This window comes from Varroa destructor, unplaced genomic scaffold (genome assembly GCF_002443255.2).
Source record: "Varroa destructor unplaced genomic scaffold, Vdes_3.0 BEIS01000005.1, whole genome shotgun sequence".
Taxonomy (NCBI): domain Eukaryota; kingdom Metazoa; phylum Arthropoda; class Arachnida; order Mesostigmata; family Varroidae; genus Varroa; species Varroa destructor.
Genome location: NW_019211458.1, coordinates 27,988,195 through 28,013,468, shown reverse-complemented (window position 1 = coordinate 28,013,468; position 25,274 = coordinate 27,988,195). Strand labels below are relative to the sequence as shown.

At 45.2% G+C, this 25,274-nt stretch overlaps 1 protein-coding gene and 1 long non-coding RNA gene across 2 annotated transcripts in view; both read right to left on the bottom strand.

Annotated features, from left to right (window-relative positions):
* Nucleotides 1–25,274, bottom strand: part of LOC111251359 (uncharacterized) — a 327,630-nt gene that overhangs the window by 223,615 nt on the left and 78,741 nt on the right. The gene's annotated exons all lie outside the window — the stretch shown is intronic.
* LOC147755499 (uncharacterized) overlaps nucleotides 1–25,274 on the bottom strand; it is a 79,789-nt gene that overhangs the window by 47,709 nt on the left and 6,806 nt on the right. Inside the window, exon 3 of the long non-coding RNA XR_015329406.1 lies at nucleotides 1,010–25,155. This is a non-coding gene — a long non-coding RNA (uncharacterized LOC147755499). The remainder of the gene's footprint in view (nucleotides 1–1,009; nucleotides 25,156–25,274) is intronic.

The following is a 25,274-nucleotide window of genomic DNA, read 5'->3' as shown; positions in this document are numbered from 1 at the left end:
ATTTCGTTTTTGAAAAAAAAAACGGTGACTTCGATGTAACGTTATTGATTGATGCCGTACTTCTTAAAGAGAGCTAGACCTCTTAGTCTCATCTAACGGGGCTTGTAAAAAAGGTTTCCAACCCGACCGGTATTTTTTCCAACCCGACCTTCCTTTTTATAAATTACATACGGATTTACTCTCAGTGCCATGCTGTTTTGTGTTTGGGCATGACGGGGACCACATTAAATGCGAACCAGTTGCGCATTGTTATGATTACAAATGAATAATGAAGTCCGTAAAGGATTTAACTTCACTTGTATGTGTACTGCTATCAGCTTACTAAGACAGAACTTCTGCTTTTTTCCGATCTAGCAAAAAACTTCATCATAACTCAGAAATAAGAAATCGTCCGGTCGACTATATATTTAGCATTCTACTTCTTTCCGCATGCGTTAATGCAAACATTCGCCCATCCAGTGCCGTTTGGAAAGCCACTCTGTTTGTATTTGTACTTAATGAAAATCGCCGATAAACTCCACCGTCTCGCACACCGTATACGCTAACCGTTTTCTCTCAATTAAAATGTTTCCTTTTCAATTTGGTGTTACCTTTTTTAATTAGTGATCCAACGTTATCTTTCTCTGATAAACTTTGAACTGATGACAGCGACAAATCTTATTCGCATCTGCATACACATATTGTATTAGAACATCTTCTCATACTCTATTATAAGTCCTCTGCCAGTCTCTCATGTGCAATCTGCCGTAGTAGCCTAAAAAATTCCTAGGGTAGATCGATTCCCGGTTTTTTTCTACTCACCCATTTCTTTTCCAACTCCATCTCGAAGACAGCCGACACGCTAACAACCATTGGACGAAACAACCATATATATATATATATATATATATGCATGATATCCTTAGATAAGAAGAATGTCCTGTAGCATGCCAGTATCAGCGATAGACTAAAGAAAAGAGGGTGTCAACGGGGTAGACACAGGGAAAGAGATAGGGAAAGGAAGACAAACTATTACGAAAATTGTCCGCTTGTCACTTCAGTCCGCACTTCTCCCTGCGATGCGGCTCGATGGCTGCGAACGAATATAAATAATAACAATGGCAACAGATAGTTTTGCTGTTGAAAATGCTCGTTGTTTTCCCCTTAGTATTTAAACTTTCGCGGTCTATAAAGCATTCAAGCGGCATCTATCTAAACGTTCAACTCGTGAGCGATTCAACTCGCTCCGTTAACAGGGGGCACGTAAGCTCATCACAATCACATGGTGTACATTTTCAAGTACACAGATAGACTAACATGGACTAGTCGCACACAAATGACGCTAGATACCTTGCGTATAGTTATGGATATGTGTCTGGTTGCAAAATAACGTTATATGTTACACAGAGTTAGAAAAGGTGACAAGGATCCACCACTTTTCACCATGAACCGAACGGTGGTCGGGGACGGATTTGTTGATGGCAGGCCCAGTCCGTCTCAACATGACAATGTGTATAAGCGTCTGTTGTGAGAATTCGTGCTTCGCAGAACGCCAGGTTGATTTCGTTGTTGATCACCATTGTTGTTGAGCTGCCAATCGCTGCCATTGTTACTGTGGTTAAGGTTGTTACTACTGTTGATTACCTGAATATGCTAAAGGTTGTTAGAGCAGTTTGGGTACAACGAAGACAGCCTGGGAAAAAACTATCCGTTCCAGTAGGTAGTCGAGATGTCTTCAAAGGATGTGCATCACACCTATCACGGTTCACACCACCTTCTTGGAGCAGTAGTATGTCATAGGAGAGTTGTGTGTTTTGCTCGTCAGTGTTTATGTGACGAAGCAACGAAAAATGTGGAAAAAAACTGCATCGCGAACAATACAGCTAGTTCAACGCAGGACCACTACGGGTGACACAGGCTTGAATTCATATCAGGTTGTTCAAAGTTCGGTGCTTCCACGCCCTCGTTCCACGCCTCGTGTTCGAGCAACAGGAAACGTAAATCATTACCAAAGTTAAGGATATACAAACTCATCGTTTTGTATCGGCTCAAACATTCTGATTTTGTCATAATGATACCGGAGTGAACACTATAATGGGTATCGTGTGGTTTTACCTAAAGTGGGCTGATCCGATAAACGTTTCAAATACGAAATTACGAAACTTACGGGAAAGGTACGTCCATTGTCATTGAAGAACAACTATTCGTGACACGAAATACGTAACGCGTAATGTGCGTCCCTTGTGAACACTTTACCTTCTGGCAGTAACAGTTTTACGCGTCAGTCTACAATTACTTTGACGGAGAAAGCAGGCAGTATATTGGGAATTTTCTATCTGCTTATGAGAACATAATTGTTCTTGTTCAACAACTTCAGAACACAGATTTTATCGTTTTGGTGTAATTAAATGTATGTATGTGTTGTGTGTAAATATATCCTACTTTTATTTCTGCCGCCGAAGAAATTTACCGTGAATAATCCCACAGCTCTGTGTGGGAATAAAGCCATCTAATTGTTCCAAGTATCAATTTCTGTCCCAGCTGTGTTAAGCTGTAGCGGAGCGCCGCAAACGGTTTCTTTTGAACAACGTAAACGATTTTCTTTTCAGTATTTCAGACAAACGAATAATTCCACGGCAGCTTTAGGAAAAGTCGGGGGGAGGGGGGGGAGGGGGGATAATACCCTACGTGTCTTCTTTCATGGAGGAGTATAGATCTGAGAAAGAAAAAACGAAAAAAAAACGTAATCATGAAAACAGGCATAGGAAGCCGTTAAAGAAGTAACTAATCCCACTACGAGACCGCCTTTCTCATGTGCCCTTTTCATGAAAAGTATGGCACTACTCAATAACAAACAGCTGTCGCTATCGCCATTAGCGTCGGGCCAGCGCCCGCTGCGCAACTGTCTAAACAGAAGGAACCTAGGGCATTCTCTTGATAGGATCTCGGAAGGCAAGAAGAGCCCAATTGGAAAATGAGAACGACAAAACTACAGAAATAAAAAGGAAGAGAGAAAAAAAAGCTGGAAGCATAAAGTGTGGACTCTAACGAAACACTGCTCCATACCCGTCTCTACTGTTCGTCCCCCAAGAGACACCTATTGCTGATGGGCAAAATGTCGCCCGGCTGTGCGAGTGCACTTTAGCGCTTAAAGATAGCTTCACCGCTGCTGCCACTGCTATCGAAAATGTCTCCGCTAAATCGTTCAACAAGTAAGTTGCCAGCAAGTCAACCGTCGCGAGGTAGGCAAGCCTTCTTTTAGCTCCTTGGTTGGCTCTAGGCACCCTCCTATTTTATGGTAGCGTTCGTCTTCAAGGGCAAGGGAGAGTGTTTGTTTTTCCGCTACTTATTTCTTTTTATTCTACCACTCCCTTCCCTTCAATGAAAATATCATGCGGTCCTGTTCTTAGAAATGCTTTGAAGTCCGGATACATCTCACGACTCAGCTTTCGTCCAGTAGCTAGACAGAGGGGTCGTCATTTCTTCTGGTGCCGGTTCTTTTTCAGTTTCAGTCAAGCCAACGGCCCGACTCAAGTAGCCGGCCAGCCCCACTCAGGCATTCCAGCCTTTTGCAAAAAGAAGCAGAAAAAAAGGTCCAAGAAATGTTCCCCTCTTTTCGCTGCCTACTGCTACCAGCGCGGCTACTGCCCATCGTGATAGTAGTAGTATCAGCGTTTATAGTAGTCGCTGCCGTAGTTCCCATTGACGTCATGGCCGCTGCCGCTCGCTGCCGTTGTCCAGGTCTGCTTCATTGAGCGACTAACGGGCAGCAATGTTTTGTACCGCTGTCTTCTGGATACTCTGCCTAAAATGGGACACATTTTGACTACAATCAACCGTGACCACATTGCGCTACAGCGGGTTGGTTCGCCAGTTCGTGACTGTTCGAGTTCTAAGCCCATTCCCATTTTCCCACTGTTGCCGCTGCTGGTACAGCCGCTACTTCTAAAGCAACCGTGACGCTGCTACTACTGCTTCGCCGACGACTGCTATTGTTAGCGGCAAATAGAAGATATCATTAAAGACTTATTCTGGCGCCCGCTCTCTCACTCGTCTTTCTTCTACTGCTGCTTACGTGCAGCAGCAGCGGCGGCAGACTGGAAAGCGTGCAGGGAAAGCCGAGTCTACCAGAGCCCACTAAGGTCGGGTTGGACTTGACTGCTGTTTCGGACCAGTCGAGCTTCGATGGTTAAGGCGCACACTCGGTCTAACGACTTTACAAAGTTTTTGTAACGAAACAACCTCTTTCTTCTCTGCTGCTAGATTCCGACGGTGCCGGAACAGAAGAACAGCAGTAGCTACGAAACGAGACAGCTGATGCCCCATCTCAAGCCAGTGCCCCTCCTCTCAGCGAGAAGCCCCGACTAAGGCTCTACATTAACGGAACCTCGGGTATTCGCTGGCTGCCGCGGTCGCCGCCATCTCGGCTAAAGCAAGCCAACAAAAAGGAAAGACATGTGGACCGAGACCGCTGAACTTAACGCGTCCCCGCGCCGGTCTTTGGCCCATGCCCCTAACCTCAAACACGGACCTTTCATTTCCAGAAATTGCCCCCTTCCCGACGCGAGTCCCCTTTTTTCATCCGAGTCGCGTTATCCCGTCATTTGAAAGCCAGTGTTAGCTATGGCCGGACCAGCATAACAGTGCAATCTATGGTGATAGACAGCCAAGTAGGCTACCCATTGCCCAGCCAATTGTCCATACATCGGCACTGTAAGATCGCCATACTCAGACACGGTCACTAGACAAGCAGCGGCCCCTTCGGAGCGGAGCGGTGCAACAAAGGCGGGCCGGTTTCGGGTCTGGCTTGGTGCTCGACTTGGGATGCTTCCCCTCTCAACATGACAATGCTGCTCCTCAAACGCCTTGGTAGCATTTTCAGACTGAACGACGAGCTTCTTTCAACCACGTCTTTCTCCGTTTCGTCTGTCCTAATCAACGCCAACGGAATCGGTACCCCCAGTGCCGCTCCCCCGCCGTCTCCAAAGAGCCAGCCAGGAGCGGGAGCTGAAGAGCCCGAGGCCTCAAGGCCCAAAGCCAGTGATAGTTATGGTAGTGCCAACGAGGAAGAGGCGTTTTAGAGGGGGGGAGTTGAGCCTGGACAATTGGCGTAGAGAGGGACAAATGGGCCTCTTTGCTGTCAAGTTGCTGTAGTCCTTACCAAGACACTTCCTTGGTGAAAGCGCCGTTGTCCGGAAACTGTTCGCCAATTACCCGATTGAAGGGACAGCTGGTTGGGTTCTGTCGAACGACTGGAGCGAGTGGCTGCTTCCTGAAGGCACTGCTAAAAGGGAAAAAGTAAGGCTGCGGGGGGTGTTCAAGGGAAGTCGCCGCGGCCTGTGCAGCCGCCACCAGTAACATTGGAAACGGATACGCCGGACGTACAGCGACTGAACACCGTACGCCAAGCCGTTGCGTGGCATTGGATGTCCAGCAACGTAAAAAAGGGAAATTTCTAACGACACAAACGGAGGCATAACAGGCTGGCGCTGTGAAGGCTGAAGGCGAACCTTATTGAAATAGTAGACTTTTTTAAATTGGGTGTAGACTGTATACAAATGTACCCGTTGGTGACTTGGGTCGGACTTTCAAATTATGGCTGAGGATAATCATGTCTGTGTTTATAATAAATATAAGCAGGTACAGGAGAAATCTGATGAACTAGTCCATATAGAAGTAGCAGCCTCTTTATCGAATTACCTATGTATGGTGACCTGCACTTCATCTCTAAGGTAATATCGGGTTTCGCGAGAACAGTATTTTGGACGTATGCAGTCAGATATGCATTAATAGTATAACTAGACTTTATACGTTTGTCGGGGGTTATTTACTGTCCTCTCCTTGTATATCTAATTCGTTATAATAAAAGTAATGATAATAGTTCCACAGAATTTTACAATATTAGATACACTCATATTGCATCATCCTGACAGGTCGGGCTGGACGATCTCGATATGGTAAGGCATGTATTATATATTATGAGTGTTTGCTTCTGAGCCTGTTATAGCATCGGATCGAGTGACGACCTTGATCATACGCGTTCCTATGAGCCTGATGACGATAGATTTAACAAGACAGTTCATTATCTAGTGACTACCTGTTATTCGCTTAATTATATGCTTATTGCATAAAGGGTTTTATGTACCGTCAGTACTCTTACCTAAAACCTTTGATATTGGTATGTACATATATATATATATATATATACTAGATCTGCCAACCTTGTCTTCGTGATCAAAGCACTGTAAAAAAATGTCTACTACCAAACACTCTTGTGTTTGTTTGTCTGAGCCTTGACGTAAGCTGAAATTTAGGCGTACTAACATTTCCGGCGCAGCATTTTATCAATATGGAAAGTGCCTGTTACTTTTTCGGATGATACTCAACGTTACGAGCGAAGCCAAGATTTTACTATAGTGGTCTGTTGATTTCAAGGTTTCTAAGTGCTATTTGACACAGGACCGTATGAAGTTGAACTCCTGCCATAATTGTACCAGTGGCCACCACGAAAACGGCGTCATATATATGCAGTTTTGTGTTATAAAAATCACGGGTGATAATAATATGCATATCGATAGCTTATGTTAAGTGGGCCGGATATTAGCGGTTTGAGCTCTTGTTGTATTTGACCTGCTGGTTTGTCATTACCAATGTAAGCTTTTCCGGTCAGCATCCAGTTCGACTGTTATCTGCGAAACATGACTTCGAGCAGTTTACCTCTTTCAGTAACTACGCCCTTTTCTGACGTCTTACTTCACCGCCGCCGTTGTCAATTGGAGTCACTCAGTTGCATGTTGTTGGCGATGCTGTTGTCCTCATTCTCAGTCCCTGATGCGATTCCCGTCCTTTTGTTTGCGCTCGTACGACGCCCTACCAAGTATACATCTGCTGGTCTGCGCGTTTTTTGCAGCCTGTCTTTCTTCCATGGATAGCATAGCAATGTCCTGACATCGGTAACGAAAAGGTGGGTTAGGCTTGCATCAGCCAATCGTTCCGCACTCAGATCCCGAATTTGTATGGAGCTGAAGGTCGAAGAGGGAAGAAGCAGCTGGATAACGGGAACTCAGCCAGCTCTTTCCGTTACAGCCGCCCAGTCACCCACCTTCGTTTGCTGTATTTTTGTCTAGCAATTACGGCTGGCCCTGCTGCTCATGCCATGCTACTAACTTGCTGCTCACTTCGGCGGATATCGTCTTCTCACGTCTCTCCCTTGTGGAGCCCCACAGTCCCCTAAGCCACCTATTTCCTGACGATCTCCCAAAAACGCCTTTTGCACGCTAACTTACAGTTTCCAGTTTCCTGGTGCTCTCAATTCTTGTCCTTTTGCTACACTTCCTCTTTATCCGTTGCCAAGAGAAAATCAGACTCTCGCCCGTCGAGTCGCTCATTGATTCGACTTGTGAAAGCGAGTGAATAAAGGCAAACAGGTTTCTAGATGTAGGGGACGGAAAAAGAGCGTTGCTGCACGAAGCTCTGGTACACACAAGCCAGCAGAGATGTTTGTTGTTGCCAATGAAAGAGTTGCAACAGCTGTGGCGCGAAAGTAGAAAAAACAAAGGAAAAGAAGGCTACACAACCTGTGTGGGTATGAGAGGGGGCGGACTGATGTTGAAACTGGAAAAAAGTCATGTTAGTTGACGGCACGTGTGTCGCCGCTGCCACATGGCTTCCACGCACAGCAACTGGAGCAGATGCTCTAAAGCACAGCCTCCGGCAGATTCAAAACGGCGCCCAGGACATCGTGTAGGTGGGGCGAACAAACCTTAAAGAGAGAGAGGAGAGAGAGAGAGAGAGAGAGAGAGAGAGCCAAGAAAGTGCGAGAGAGGGAGTGAATGCAAACGAAGTGAGAGGGCATATGTTCAGCGTCTATTCATTTCGCTGGATCGAACAAGCAACAGGGGCAAAAGGAAGTTATGTCTACAAGAAAGAAAATGATATGGAATGAGAATACAGCCGATAGAAATACGAAGGGGTAGAGATAGAAGGCAAAGGGTTTTTGGGTAAAGTAAAACCCACCCAGCCGATTTATCGCAACCTTGCTGAAACGTCTATGCCTTTCTAGCTAGGAAGCAACTATCTGTCTGTCCTTTCTGCTATTCTATCTACTATTCTGTCGTATATCATTCGAACTATAGAAATGCCCCGTCGTACATTAAATCAAAGCTTTCAGACGTTGTACCATACAGTTAGCAGTATGCAGTATATAGACTCGCAGACTAGTGTTGCGGCAAAAACACTTCACGACACTTCATGGGTCCAGTTTGAACACATTTAAAATTTTAACATAGTGACTGCATAAAAAATAGTTTTTTAACAACCAACACTTTGACTATACTATAGTGAAACGTTCTCATTTTTTGAACAGTTGGACATTTCACTTGTTGACCAAAGTCAACAGTCGTTGAAACACGAAATTATATCAATCGGCCAAAAGCAAGAAAAATATTTTTTGTCACTAATAATTTACTTTTCGTTGTTACGTTTAGACTTGGTTTTACATCTTCATCAGTGCCTTGTTCGCTATAGTCAACAGAAAAAGCCTCATTTGATACAAACATTGCAAAAACAATTTGCCACACAAGTAGATATTATTTTGCATACAAATATCCTACAACATACGTGCCATTTGGACTCCTAATCTCTTGCACTCATGTAGTGGTACGCTTTTTAGTAATCTGCGTCAGCCTCTACACCGCTGGGGTACCCTGTCAACGTCACGCGCAGAACTATTCAACTTTCGAAATTCTGCAAAGTTTACAGCTTTCTATCTGCGATATCTCATCACAGCCATAGGCGTCCGATAGCTTCGCTTTTTCTAATTTCTCCTCTCCGTTCTCTCTTCCAGCGTCCAACCTAAATAACAGTTTTAAAAAGATGCAATAGCGGTTTGCGCTGGGGGCAGCAGTAGCATCTGTATATGCCTGTAGGAATTACAGATGTCAGCTCGCCCCTTGCCAACAGCGTCGACTTCTTCGTAGTTGACTAAGCTGTATTGGCTCATTTTTCTGTCAGTACAGGGTACGACACTGTCCCCTTCCCGATTCTTAGCTGCTGTTTCCGTTTGATCTTCCTCATCCATTTATTTAGTGTTATTGTGTTTTGAAAGAGGTTAGGGGCTAATGCATTATGCAGACTAAACTTCACTGTTCTTTCTTAGCTTTAATGAAAAGCGGGCGCAGTGTCGTTCGCTTTATCTGAAAGTTTGTTACTATCTGCGAAGTTGTTGTATTCTCTAGTTAGTTCAATTTGTATACTGGAACTTCTTACCTATAACCAGTAGCTTGTTAGTTAGAGTACAATGGGACGGTGTTACTACTAACGTAACTGAACAAACCGGAAGGATGTAAAGAAGGTAGGAAAACAGTAGCGTTTTTGGAAGGGCATTGGTGGGACAAAGAAGAAATAACGGCGGTCGGCGGCGTCCTCGAGCTCGTCTCGGTGGAAACACCGACATTTTGCATATATTGCCAGGGCACGTTTTGAGCACTTTAATTAGGTTCTGTTTTAGGTAAGGCGACGCGTTACGGGTAACGATTCGCTCCTTCAGCACAACGAGGTTAGGCAGGTGGGTTCGCAAAGGCACACTCACAATTTCCGTACCATGAATCGGGATGATTTTGGTTACTTAGTCTTTTCTTTCTTTTGACGCCCCGCAAAAAACGTACTTAATGATAGAACAGCTTATTCTAGATGAATAAAGGTTTGCACACATTTATCGACCCTATGACGCGGACATTCTCTACAAAGGATGAACTCTGTTAGAGAAATTCGAAAAATCTCGTTTCTTAATGGCGGCCTCAAAGACCGTGAGGCTAACTTGTAGCCCATTTGATATTTGCACATTAAAATGGCGCAGAGTTTTACAGCGTTCTCATAGAAAATTGTACGAAAAACAACTAGCAGTTACAATTCACCCCAGCTTACAATGTGCGCAAGTGGCCTGTTCTATTTTTACTTTTCACAGATACATTAGTTCCTTTGAAAGGAAAAAAAAACGATCTTTCTATGCCTCAGACGCGTAGCTTTACGTATTACATGAAATGATTCATAAATACAATTTCCGTATTTAGGACTCAAGGGGAATAGAAAGAAGCTAAATTTTTTGCTATGATTTATATCATGTTCTAAGATAGAATAACTTCGCACTTATATATGTATATGTCGACATATGTCTGTTGTGAAACTATTTTAATATTGGCGTTTTTTTTATATGCACTTCCTATATAAATATAAGTAGCACTTATGCCTTTCATTGTTCACCTAATAGAATCCTTTCGACCTTCTGAATTATTTACGAAGCAAATGTTTAAGGACATAAGCACACATACATATATGTATGCATATATATATATATATACAAGGGGTACAATGGCTGTACCTCCTACATTCCCGCGACACTCATATGCATGGGGTCTACTGGGGTGAAGGTAAAACATATGCGTGGCAGGGCACAAGGACGGCATGCATCAATGCCTTTTTGGAAGCCAAGGCCGACGTTAGTCGGAGCGTCCAGCTGGTGACGAATGGACGGATGCGTAAGATAGCCAAGGAGCCATCTAACGTAGTGTTGACCAGACCCAAGTAGAACATGTTGAACATATGCATAAATCGGATATTCTTCATAATGACAAGAGCAAGAAACACATGCTTATAATGCCAGAAACTGACGCAAACATTGCTGTCATTAGCATCATAGGCGCATAGAATCACCCTATCTGGATGTCGCCATAAAGCCAAAAACTTTGCACAGCAGAAAAAAAAAGGGTCATACAATAACAGATTATGTGACCTTTATGGAACGTCCATGTGCCAACGACACACTATCCATATGGCAGCAAAGCGTCTACTGTTGATTTCAGCTTACGAGCCGCTTCAATTGTACTTCGTAACTATAATACAGACACTCGTTTTGACAAACATATTTTTGATCTACATTCCATACGTCGACCACATCACCCTACGGAACCTTGGCAACACAACAATGTGGGAAATGATGATCTTCTGTAATTTTTCTAGCGTCTTGCTAGAATAGAAGAATTGGCCGGCACTACAGCCGACTGGCAATAGCTACGGCCAGCTAAAGAAGACCTAAGGCCGTATTTCTTACCTTTTTCAGGGGCACAAACGTCTGTCCTCGCACTGGACCCTTATACAAGCTCCAAGTCCCTAGCTCGCTAGCCACTAGTGGAAATTGTTGTAGGAGAAGTCCTTTATCTGAGCTGTCTTCAAGCTCCGTACTGTGTCTCTAAGCGTCCGTTCCTCTACCTGCCAGCCTGTTTACGCCTTCTTTTAACTGCTAGCCTGAACCCAGCTCGACTTAACCTACTCATTCTTTCCGCCTCACGCGACTCCACAGCGCTTCTCTATTCTACAATTCTCGTTTTTCTTCCTTTTTAACGTTCCCATATCATCCAGTTCCTTTTTACTGCCACCGTTCACAGACTACGCTGCGTCTGGCGTAGATTCGACGATGGACGAAACTAGCTGCCCTTGCCAACACTTTCAGCTTCAAATGGACTGATGCTGGAGGTTAGTACGAGGAGGAAGGCGTGCGTCGAGCTGCTCATGGGTTACTGCGCAGGGACTGTCACGCGAGTAGGGGTAAAAGCAGTAGGGTAAGGCATGTTGGAGGGGGTGTCGGGTTAATTTTGCCCCACTTCAAAACACGACTGAACAGACGGTCCCTTGGCCTGAACCAACTGCAGCCTCAGAGGCGGCACCTAGGAGCCGTGGCAGCGTCAGCAAGGATATCACCAGCCTTACACAGAAGCAGCATTGGCAGTGGCAGCCAGAGCACAATAAAAGTTTAGAAAACGTCGGCAAAACGAGAAACGACAGGAAGGCGGCATCAGGAGCAGCAGTGCTATGGAAGATTCGGTCGAGGCTGGTTGAGTCTGCCAGGCAGCGTCGTTGGTGGCCCTTAAGCGTCGGTGAAGGCCAGGGAGAGGCTCGCTGTCGTTGTTGTTGAAGCGGTCGAACAGGCCGCCGACACGACCCGGTAGCCAGAAGCCGCCACTCGAAAACTAAGAAAACCCTCAAGCCAAAACCAATAACGCGGTTTAGCCTGTAGTTTGACTTACCCTGTTCGGTCTCCTCTATCGTGATGCACCAACGACAGTGACGGACCTGCAGAACCGTCTGAAGCTTAGTGGAGACTCTCTGCTACAGGAACGACGGCACCGACGAACTCCTCCTTCTCCTATCTTTTTCTCCCTAGTTTTTTTCTTGATCTTTTTTTCGTTCCGTTGCTTCAGTTTCTTTCTTCGCTCTTACTTTTTCATGAAGTGGTCCCTCGCGTCGATAGCGACAAGCACACATAGTTCAGTTAGGCGCCCTCCCTCGCCTAGCGGCCAGCCTTGGTAACGCTACAATATTCCTTCCACCAACTTCTTCAAAGCCTAGCATCATAGAGCCAATCCGTAGCACTGGCAGAGACCAAGAGTACATACAATAGAGAATTTGAACCAGGCCGGCAAGCCTCTGCCGGAGAAGCTTTCTAGCCAACCGAGTGGGGCAGAGCTAGGTCGTGGGAGCGAGTTCGTGTTTGACTTTCGTCACAATGCCGCCGACGCCACTATTACTGTCCAATGCGTCATATCGGGTAGGAAATGCATGGAAGGGTCCAAATTCAAAGAAAAGCTACCACACGCATAATTTACAGAAGCACAGATATATATCCTTGTACGGGAATATAAACGCCGACAACTATACTAGTATTATTTCTTATTTTACTCAGCGATCGCTACACCTTTAAAAAAAGTACAGTAACAAGCAGCGACGAACCAGCCGAGGAAATCAGAGACCTGACAATGCTGGGGAGCTTAACACTTATCCTGTGCTTACGAACAAAACCCGAACATGCGCGCGATAGTGATATACTGTTGTCTGCTACCTGGCTAATTTGTAATAAAGCACAGTTGGTATTTCGTTCTCACATAAGAAACTTCCATAGATACGCCTACTTTTCATACGGACACAATTGTGCATGCACACGTCTCCAACTCCTTTGTATTCTGCTGCAATAAATCGAATAGCGCGCTACGCTTTGCGAAGTGTTACTGCTCGCCACTAATACGAGCTGCCACCAGCAAGCACCTAAAAGCTTGAAGTTCCTGGTAACCATGAACCGAAATGGCATTTGTTTATGGGGGGTGGGGCTTTCTGGCTTAGGGGGTAGGAACCGCAAAGCAAAATGATTGGTTAAACGTGATCGGAAACAAAGCTAACGGGTCAACTCAGGCGCCGATACAGGACTGACACGTGATTGAGTAACTGAAACCTACGATTGCAGAAGCGATGGCAGCTATTGAGCACGGCCAGCCGGTGGAGGTCGAGAAAGCCGCTGGAAAATCATATAGAATTCGACCAGTTCCGTCCGATGCGAGATACAATGGGGAAAACTGCAACTTGAAAAAATGCTCTTTTGATAGGTTTTACTTTGCGTTCGATAGATCACCCTAAAGTCATTCAGTGGCGTATTCAAGGATTACTTTTTATAGAATTATTCCATATCAAATGTTACGACCCTATCGGAATCAATAAATCAGTGGTTATTTTGGAAAACGATATTTTCCGAATCAGCCTAAACTCTGATTAGCAATTTAGGTTTATACGTCCTTTCGACAAAAAAAGCTCTATTGCCCCATTTTGGATGCTAATGATCGGGCACGCTACTCATTCGGTAGTCCTTTAGGCAGCAAAGGCATCGTTACATCAATTTACGTGTTCAGCGACTATTGTATTTATTTCTGTCAACATGGCCTCATATGCAGCTTACCTTCTAAGGAGCAGTGTCTTTCCGACTGCATGAGTGGGGTACATAAATTTATCCCTTGGAAAAAATCATTTTCTGTGAAGACTTGCGTCACTGTTCCCTCTGTGCCCTTAGATTTTCACTTTATGTCCACTCCCAAGCCTCGTTGTTTTCAACTACAAAAAATCCCTGTTAATTCCTGTAATGGTAACCTTCTTATCTCTAGTTCGTTATTACACAGTCAGAGTAACCAATCGCTATTGTGTGTTTGTAGTGAAGCGTCCTGCTCAGCCTGACTGGTGTTTACATTTCAGGAAACCACAAGTTAGAAGACATCGACTGCGGATAAGTTTCAAGCAAGCGTTCTTTCTGTCCGGTATTACTACTATAGATAGCGGTTCGCGCATAGAGAGACGACAGACGAGGGCTTAAGCGAAACGATCCTGATACAGAACGTCTCTCTTGTGGGTAACGGAGTGACGGACGCCGGCAGATACGGGAAAGCCCTGGTAGTACGAGCCTCTGATAGGGGCTTTGTCTGCTTACTCGTTTGGCTGCAGCTGGAAAAGAACGCAGTTTCATTGCTCACGCAGCTGTCGACGCCACGGCTTGTAAGTCACGCGCCGCTGTCCCGCCAAACGCAACGGACAACTCGTTAGGCCAACTTAATTAGGAACTCTGAACACCAATAAACGAGTAGCGAAACCGAGCAGGGTAGAATAGTTAGACAAACTGGTAGGCAATGTAAAGTCCTTGGTATGTCTGCGGCGGCCAGAAGCGGTAATGCGAAACCTATCTAGTCTGGCACACAGTCACGGGCAACTTCCGGCGAACTGCTTCGTAGACACAGCGGATGAGCACAAGGAATATTAGTGGCTAAAGAAAAAACGCAGGAAAACGAGTATAGGCGGAGGATGGGAAAGGGTTAAAAGGGGGCAGTAAGGAGCATTTTGGACGTAGAATTTGGTCGAGTTTCCTGTTCGTTGGTGTAGGGATGCCTCAACCAAACCCTGTAGAGGAAAACAACGGCCCCCTATGCAGTCCCGTCTGGAGGGTTGGTCAATTGGTTTGCAAGGAGTAGCCTTAGTCCAAGGAAAACTCCATTTCGCCAGTTTACGAACCCAACGAATTCTCCCTTCGATAACCAGGCACAGATATTGGATAGAAATTTAAAAGGTTTTCTTCCTGATAGCGCGTGCAACAGCAGTAACTGTGTAGTAGCAGTGCAAAACAGGGAGAGCTTTGTGTGCACTCCGCCATGTGATTCCACTTAGTTATTCGCTGGTTTCAATCATTACTATCGTTAATATATGCATACATCATAGACGATCTGGTAGAACATGGAACGCCCCTTGTATGTACCGTACGCGTTCATCAAGTAATGTATAGGTGACATTTTATATATCAACTATAAACTATAATTTTCTATCCAGTATAACATACCGTTTCCAGGACTTACTAGGTGTTGTACTTCTACAATATTATCTTAGACAAAATACTGATCGTCTATACATATATCGGACGAATTTTTCATACATGCGAGCAGACCGGTAGGTCAATGATTTTGTCACAAATGGAAACATGAACGTTTCACAAATTCACCAAGGTCTTTAACACCGATAACTTTTCTGCACTTGCGGGTTTTACGGTGCAATTATATCGCACACCTGGGTATACTTCCAATTCAAGTACAAATAGGCACATTATAATAGCACGTATTCGTTAAACTTCTTCATGCTGCGTGTGCGTGCGTGCGTTTATGCTACAGAACAGTATATCAGCCCGTGGAACTTGGCGTATCCGAGGTGCGTGCACAACACCATTGTAGTCAAGGCCAGCACAAGGGAGGCGACGGATGGCTTCCTTTATACTGCTTTACCGTTACCATCACATCATCCCTCGACCCTATTCTGTCTGCGAATAACTTGCCATCTAATGAATACACATCTAAGCGCAGTTAGAAGTGGGAAAGCTTTTCATTTGCTGGGCAAAACGTTGCTCACCGCAGGCATGTTGTCTGTCCACGTCTTGTAGTGGATTCATTCTGTGTCCTCAACGGCAAATGTATGACACTGGTAAGAGGTCTGTGTTTTGTCAAAATATCATTAGCGAAAGGCTGGCTAGCGAAACAGGTTTACAACGTTAGTGTCTTCGTACGCCGTAGACAAGAGCGAAGAGGAGCGAGTCATTCGACGAGCACCATCCGTTGCTAGACTAGTTCAGGGCTGGAATTAACCAAAGCCGACTGTCTGAGCCAAAGAAAATGAAAAGAGCAATGAAACGCGTTACACCTTCACTTAGAAGTTCAACTCTACCGTAAGTTGCATTAATTAACTTATTCGACGAAGAAACGGTAAAGAATAAATGGTATCAAGCATTGTGTATTATTAAGGATAAGGTACAAAAGGTAGGATAAGGTACAAAACAAAATGTAATGTTACCTGACACCATACAAAGGCTAGACCGTTCTAGTCCATACGCAATAACAGGATTAAGAAGAATTTTCGACGAATATAATAGTACACCGATGTGTAAAGGCGTCATCAAGATCGCACCGCATTTGTTACATAGTGTAAATTACGTCCTAAATTTTACTCTTATTAGGTGATACTAATCTTTGCAACAAAAGTAGCTACATAGGATTTCCCTTTCAGGCTCAAATCTCGCCGTAAATATGAAAAAGCAAAAACGTCAAGACACTTAGTCCCACTGTACAGTCCGTGTTTGGCCGGGCCTCGATAGCTTGCAAGCTTAAATTACTAAGGTAGTGACCATGTGGCTTCGTGTACACGCAAACATCTCTACATATGCATCAGCATTTGTGTGTTTGAAGTTATCACAATGACAAAAAGGACGCGTCCCGCCCCAACGTTCCTTCGTATTTTCGAAGTCGTTACAGAGTTAGTAACTACTCTCGTGCAATTACGCGAGATTCCAGCGTCATCCACGCCCTCACCATTGTTACCGTTGGTGTCGCTGTCAAATACGATGCTGCACCGGAGGACAGAGTAGAACGCCAGAGGAACCCGTTCGTAATAGCGCCTGTGTGCGGCTGCCAGGTCGGACCCAGAACTTCCTTCGTACTCCTGTGCTACTGTGCTCTACCATCGTAACATAGTGCCCCGCTGGCATCCCTAGCACTACCTTCTTTTCTTACTATTATTACTACTACAGCCACTCTTACTCTCTTCCTGCTTTCGTACGCGATGCCCCAGAGTCGCCTACGCCACCGTTACCATCGTCGCCGCTGACTCAGTCGGCAATATCAAATAGCAACGCTAGCTGGGACAGGATAGACAGCAGTTGCCAAGGGGCAATACGTTTCTCTATGCATTCGCATAAGGAAGAGGCAGCGCCAACATACACGGTTCGCTTTAGTCAGAACCCTGTCCATGGAAGGCCGAGATTGGTCCACTTGAGTCCTATGCGGAGCCGCATGAAACTGAACGGCTCCTATCACCATGACACCTGACGGTCGGTGTAGCCATCTCTCTGTGTAAGTGTATAGCTATGGGGTGGGAAGAGTGCCCATGCTCTATTTCATATACAGACAGGGCTGCCTCCGTACCGCTGCGACAGCTAGGAGTGACGAATTTCCATTCGACCAGCAGTGCCATGATTCTACTTATTCCCTCAACAATTTCACTATTTCGTGCTTCCTTCCCTATAGAGAGGAGCGAAAGGGAGACGTGGCAGTAAACTCGCAAAGTTCGTTTGAACTGCACTTCCGTAAACCCGACGCGTTCGTTCGCCGTTAACTGACATTTAAGCCGTCCCGTAACGGAGACAAGAGTATAAACAGGGAAAGTGAGTCCGTAGCTTTCTTCTTCACCGAAAAGCCCAGAGAAAACGGCAGGGAATTGCCGGATTGGTCGGATCTCTTTAGTACTATGCGAACGCTACACACTCGTACTTTAAATATTTGGTAACAATAAATCACTTATTTCACTATTGTGTTAGCATTTCGAATGAACTTCTCTCCTTTAGATATTGGCCCCCTTGATTATAATCCGAAACGATTCTGTGGCATTCCGTATGCGTATGAGGAAGGTGAAATGCTGAATTATGTTGGTTCTATCGTGTAGAGGTGGATTGAAAACTTCATTGCACCAATGACTAGAAACCTAATCGTTGTCGCTAAGTTTCTATAGTCTTCTTGGGCCTTGGAAACCCGGTAAAATACCAACTCTAAATCAAACAGTCAATAGATACATGGGATTGTACTTCAATGTTGGTCTTCTTCTACCTCCAGTTCGTTTATACTGCGCTGTAGTGCGATTTCAATGATAAAGAGAAGTGTATATTTATTAACTAGTTCACGACTCAACAACAAATTTAACGAAATACCACAATATGCCCAGTAGTTAAAAAAAAGCGCGTTTATTGATATTGTTTGCACCTATTGCTTTGAGTCATATTAAACCCAAATCTTATCGTCTCGTAAAAAAGACCTTTATACGAAGGCTTTCCTTGTTGGTTCATGAAAGGCATTACAAATATCCGAATATCGTGTGCTACGGCCTTCAGATTTTCACCCAATACCCCAACCTCACAGTCGAATGGTCCTGTCTTCATTCCGTTTCGTTTGGCGACGAATCAAGATGGCAGAAGTGACCGAATACAACTCTTTAGTACAGATTCATGTGCAATGCTTGCCGGTTTTGTTGATCCTGCTGGCGCGATGAGAGCAAAAAGAAATCCTTGAACGTGGTGAGGTATACGACTTCATAGTCCTAATATTTGGAAAAAAGAGCTCGACAGGCAATGGCTGAAACCGTTCGTCTCACGAGTGCCCTAACGCGTCAGGCCAGTCGCCGACATTATTTCTAATTATGACATCATGCTAGAGCTTCTGTATTATAGAATCATATTTATTTCCGAGCCTTTACTGTGTAACGAATAAACCATCGTTTCGCCGGCATGGTTATCTCAATTTTTGCCGACCGATGAAGCCAGCGTGTTTCTTTACTGTCGACTTCGGCTATAGCTTCGATCGTCATCAGGTCTTATTCCTGCCTCCGCTTAAAGTTATAACAAATCGAATTTCATTTATTTATCTTTGCTCGTAGCAGGCACAACATCACGTATGCAGATTACTAGTACAATATCCCAATATCAGAATGGGTATATAGAACCATTCCAAACCCTTCCCATCATATAAGTTACACGAGCTTTGTTGGGAAGTTTATAAAACTAATTTAAAAGGTTTGCCAGATATATGTCTGGTCTTATATATATATAGGACCAGAGGGCAGGCAACGGCGACACAACATCTATAGCTATTTCCATTGTATCTAAAATATGTACATGTATCATGAAACCAGTTTCGTGTGAAATCTATGGTTAAACTTATGCGTGGCAAAGTGAGTGCCTGTTTACCACTTGTGGTTCCCTATTGCACCCGAAGCAAACAGATCCGCATCGATCTTCGTGAATTTTTGCCCCAGGTTTCTAAGGTCGGTTTCGAAGGCTTACGTTGCTAAAAGCTTAAAACAATTGCGTAGATCGTCGGACAGGACTGGTGAGTCGGCTAGGAGATACGCAAGGCGATTTCGGTTCGCTTTATATAGTCTAAGCGTTGGTTTGAGGCTTTGACTCGATTTAATAGTTTGAAATCCTTTACTTGTAAAATTTTCCCGAATGACGCGTATCTCGGCCCTACTTTGAAATCGAATTGGGATAAATTGCGAAAAAACGAGCTACAGGACGATATCAATGGCCTTGTAGCCAATGCTGCCTGCTTCCTGCATCATTCGGTGACGTGCGCAATGAAACCGTTGACGGATAAGAGCAACCCTAAGTATAGTAGGCTTTACCTAGGTAAGAGACGAACTGGCAAAATACGAGGCTTCTGTGGCCGCTGGCTTGCCTCCTCTTTTAAACTTCACCGCTTTTTGGCTTAAATCTATCGCCAGTCATGAATAGGTAAATTGCAGAAAAATATAATAAAAATAGGCAGTCGAACTCGAGATAAAGAACTGATATTTTCCCTATTTTGCATGTAATGAATCTCGATTGTGTCTTATTGCTTGCGTCCTTTATTGCTCCTGGAACAGAAGAATGAGTTGTGGTCGGAAACAATGCAAGCGTAGCATCTAAACAGGTCTTATTCGATGAGAGAATTTCCAGAAGAATACACGGGTTTTAAACCATAAAATCAACAATTTATTCGATAAATAATATATGCCGTTTTGCTATTACTAGATAGTTGAATCGTTGTCGCTATACACCATTATTATATAATACGCTTATTATAAATTTTGCCGGTTATTTGTAACGTATCGATAACAAGCTGGCTGGATATAAATTGACTTGGATATAAATGGACTACAAAACAAATTTTCTTTCGAAGTTTGAAGTAGTCACACAAACGCCTGTGTTATTTAGATGTGCCCTGTGTTTATATGCGGATCTGGTCTTTGGGTGACGTTTCGGCAACCGTTTGTAGTTCAGGTTGACCGGGCGGATACCTGACGCACGTACGTGCTTTGTTGGCCCTCGGCCGACATCAAATAAACGTGCGTGAATTGAAAGCGGACTTCATTGTCATGTACATTCATATACATGTGAATTTCGAGAATAGTCAACGACGATGATGTATTAAGAACGATGATAATCTGCTCTGTCTACATGTTCAAATAAATGTGTGCCTTCAATAGGGGCTGTAATGTACGTTTGCACGTTAGGTCATACAAGGTGCTTAAACATCACGCCGCTGTACACGTGCAGCAGTTTCCTCCGTTGTCACTAATTGATTTATATGGATATGGCGTACTGTCTCTATCCTCCTGTGAACGAATATTGCACTGCATAACATTCAGCGAGGAGCCATTTCGTTCGGCTGAAATAGTTTTCACGCATACATACATAGACGTGCACGGGACCGATAAAGCATCGAGTAACGATAATTTAAAACACATCTAAATAGAATATAAAAATTATCGCCTAGTCACTTATCTAAATACTATCGATAATATACATTATCTAGGCTAAAACAAGGCTAACATAGTTGACATAACATGAAGTGGTGGAACAAAAATGATTGAAGATAAATTTGGCTTCTGAAGTTTCAAGGTGAGAATGACACAAGCGCACAAAAGCTTGGCACAAGGCAGCTTAAATGCGCCCCTGAATAGACCGAACGTCGACGAACTAGTTATTATCTCAGCCTTACGGCATGTTCGTTCCCCTTTTCGTTTGAAGATAACTAATTAGATTCATATGGTATTATAAACTCATACCCATTTGAGAGCACAAGTCCACCGTAGCATCCTTTCGATGTCAGGCGATAGCCTATGGTCTCCAAGTCTCAAAGGGTGCCATTGTGTGGGTATCAGTGCTCTAATGGTTATAAGTATTGCGTCCTATAAAGCTAACAATTAGATGCCTTCTGTATAATACCTACTCAAGCAGGCCGTGACACCTGTTTCAATGGCAGCTCTTCGCTATTGTCAACAAGCGTTGGCCACTCGGAGCTAGATCTCAAAAAAAAAATGTACCAGAACTAGGCCGGGGAACTGAGTGACTAAAATGCACGGGTTTCAAGCCTCTCGCTTACTCTTCCACTGTGGGGACTCTCAGACGTCCATTTCTGATCCTTGCGTTGTAGTTGCCATAGTCCTATTTTCGTATACCTGCGATTGCTGCATTTACTGTATTCAACCATAAACAGGCCAACGAGGCGCACTGGCGGTACAACCCCTAAAGTCGATGATATATAACATACACTCATCGACAAATAGATTATTAATATTTTCCAGCAGCATAAATAACTATGACGTTGTGTTGAACTGACTTCTGCGAAAAATGGGAGCCTAAGCCATCGTTATTTCAAATTAAATTGCGTTCGTACTAAGTGAAGATGCTGCCGAGCTGTCAAACCTATCTATTGAATACCGAATGACAAGTATCCTTGGATTATCTGTACGGCACACACAAACGAAATCAAATTACGATCACGAATTACTATCAAGTGCCTATGTAAGAACACATCCTGTAAATGAACCAGGGTGGGCAAACAAATGCTCCTTGGAAGTCACTATAGTGCAAGCAAAGATAGCAGCGACCCGACTGTCACCGTCCGAAGTCAAGGTGAACCATCTCTGCAACCGGTTGATTATGCTGTTTATCGTCTACGATATGATCTATTCATTCGGTCCCTGTTCTTAATTTGCCTTCGAGTAACAGCTTGGTTAATTAATGTTTCATATTCTACCTGTGCTTCGTTACTGTATTACACATTTTTGGGTTAAGATTGTCAATTTCGTTAGAACTTCTTTTAGGTTCAGTGACTCGGAGCAAAATTAGGCAGCACGAACAGTAGCAACAAGTTCTTCCAGCTCGCAAATTTTTGTTCGACAACCCAAGCTTCTCGGCTCTTTACTTGCTTAATGCTGTACCAATAACGTTCTTCCCGTCTCCTCTTCGGCCTTGCAGGACCTACTGATGGACATGGCGACACGTACATACATTACTATGCACCGCTTCTGCCCATCGCTGCTACAACGTATACGTATGCAGGCTGGCACGCGGCTCGGCACTACTTTGTTAAACGGACACCACTAGCAGTCACTTGCCATCGCCGCTATTAAGTGCACCTACCGTTCTTACTTCAAGGGCTAGTTTTGTTCTGGCCTACTTCTTCGGCTCGTTGGCCATACCACTATGCTATTGGCTGGTTTGCCCACCTCTGTCTCCTACTTCTCGACAGTTTTCGGCCACTTGAAGTCGCGGAAATCTTTCTACACTTTCTGCACCGTCCGACACCTACAACGCATAGCGGGTAGATCGTTTGCAGACCAACCCCACTACTCTTGTACCTTGACGTCCTGCTTGGCACCCATTTTCGACTCCCCCTGTTTGCTGACCCTATGCATAGCTCTTCCTTGACGTGTGTCGATGCTTGCCAGTCAGCTTTTCTAGGGGATGCTCGCACGATGACGACGTCTAATACCAGTTATCAGACGCAGAGATTACTGCAAGAAGACCTCCCATCGGTCACTCTCTTTCGTACCACCAGCCACCCCTGAACAACTGGCCCGGAGTCGATGTAACCGTTAACCAACCAGGGCCGAGAGGTCCACTCTAGTACGCTAGTGCCTCTTGCTTAGTAACCACCGTAGCTGCTGTCGCCGTCTTGGTCGCTGCTCCATTTTCTAGAAGTAGACCACGTCTTCTTGTCATGAACGGAAAGAGAAGAGCGCTGCTCTAATTGATGCCTCAAGGACATCCGCCCGCTTCAGCTGGCCCAAATGTTTTTCACTCTGCTAGAGCCTTCGTAGAAACCTTTCGTCTCTAATGGGGTGTGCCCTTGGCATTCTCGACTGTTACGAAGCCGTTTAGCTTTTCAGCTGCTAACTTGCCGACACAGCGTATGAGGCCATTCGCTAGCTTCAGGTTAAGTCAGTCGTTTGATCTGCAGGCAGCAGAGTGCCCGCCAGCGATGGCATCCACGATACCATCCATTCTTCCCCCGAATTCCCATGAGCTAAGTGACAAGATGCAAAACGGCACTGCTATAGGAGGCCGACACTGTGGCTTGTGGTCCTCTTCTCTGCAACGTCTGGTACTTCGATTCATGCGTCATATTTTCATTACGTTCACATCTCCTGGGTACCGTTGCTGGCGCCCATGTAACCCACGGAAAGAGGGCTTGTCTGCCGACCTGGCTAGCTCAACTTATAGCACGCCAACTTTATCCACACGATCTAGCCTGTTGCCGAGCACGTCGTTTACTCCTTTCTTCCTATATATTCCTTCTCCTTATTTATCATACATCGATAAGGGAAGCGTGCCATCCGTCCTTCTGCAAGAAGAGCAAGTTGCGTCCAACCTCTTGCTCACCGCCTTTATTAGCTAATGTCCGCAAATCACTCTCGGCCTGTCAGGGTTCCGGGAAGCATCAGTCCCAGCATCTTGAGGCGGAATGGTACACTACGTCTTTCTCGACATTCACCGTCGCTGGAGCCTGCAACGGCTCCTGAGCAGGGTTGCTTCGATCAGCGGCGAACGCCCATCGTCAACCGCACTCGAGCAATACAGTAGCTGCACACAGCAGCAGGCCTGACTCACTCACTTACGCACATTGCGGCTCTTTGCCTTTTCGCTATCTCCTCTGCATTGTCTTTCACTCACCCATTACCCTGCTTAGCTACTAGCTCCGAAAGAGACATAGCGACTCTGCAATCCGCTGACAGACCATTCGCTGATTTGCCAACGCGGCCACCGGCACTATCGACTAATATAATACAAAAGTTATTAGTCTTACTATCACATAGCGGCAGCCCGAGCTGACTATAATGGGTTGCTTCGACGGAAAGTGGCAAGCGGAGGAGAAAAATGGGCACTTCTGGCGATTGCGGGAAGGGGCAAATGGCGACCTGACTCTGCCGGTTACTGCATTTGTGCCGCTGGTCGTCTACTTCAACCCATCCTTCTCGCTTTTGGCATCGCTCTTAGTCTTACCCACGTTCTTTTGGCTTGTCCTGCTCATTTGCCCTTTACCGTTTGCTACTGCCGTTGCTGCTACTGTACAGTATAGCATTATTAATATGCAGGTGGCGGCAGACAGGCAGGCGTGCAAAGAAGGCGCTTTGGCCCTAGCCGGAGCAACTGCCGCAACCGTCGCTGCCAGCCACCGCTGTTCCTGTGATAACGTCCCGCTTTCATCAAACTTTATTTCACTGCAGATACGATGCCCGGTCAGTCAGCAGGCATGACCAACGTTCGCCACGGCAAACACGAAGGCGGGCGGAACATAATACGGATCAAACCAGAGGGTCAGCTAGGAGCGCTTGCTTGGTTATAGTAGCTTATAGTGATGGACAGAGCCTTCTTGCACGCGGAAAGGTATCTATTGGGGGTAGGTTAAGGTAGTCGACGAGTCGGATCGGGCGCGGGCGAGAGATCATAAAGGTGGGAAGAGGTGACTTTTCCAAAGACTCTTAGTTGCAAGGCTTTCTTGTCCTTCAGTGAAAGGAGAGAGCTAGCGAGTAAGCCAACTAGTGAACGCTTAGCAAGTAAAGCACAAAACCCTATGCCTGCTCTTCGAACACCAGACAGTGGTCCGGCCTGGCCGCGCACATAGGCTCGCCGCCGTGTAGCCCACTTTAAGCGAGTCATCGGTGTGCAATTCTCACGGTAGCTAAGATCTTGCCGCCACTAACTTCCGTTGAATCCATCGGTTCGTCGGTCGCTTGACGAGGCATCGGCGACTGCCGCTTGTTATGAGCCATCGTATGGCCACTTATCAAACGTCGCTGCTGCTACTACTATCGGGCAGTTTCATGCTCCTATACTTCCGTGCAGGCAGCGCAGCATCCTTTAGCCCCCGTAGCCCTTGTAGACTCCCGGGTGCCCATGGCTGCTCTGCTCGCTTACTCCTTTCGTCTATTGGGTAACTCCCTGGCATCTGTCACCCAAGTCTGAAACACCAAATAACATGCCAAGTTGTCGGGTGGGCAGCCCATGTAACCGGGGGTCGAAGGAAAGTAAAAGAAAAATAAGGAGACGAGAGTTTTTCTACAGCATAAGCAAGAGCTTC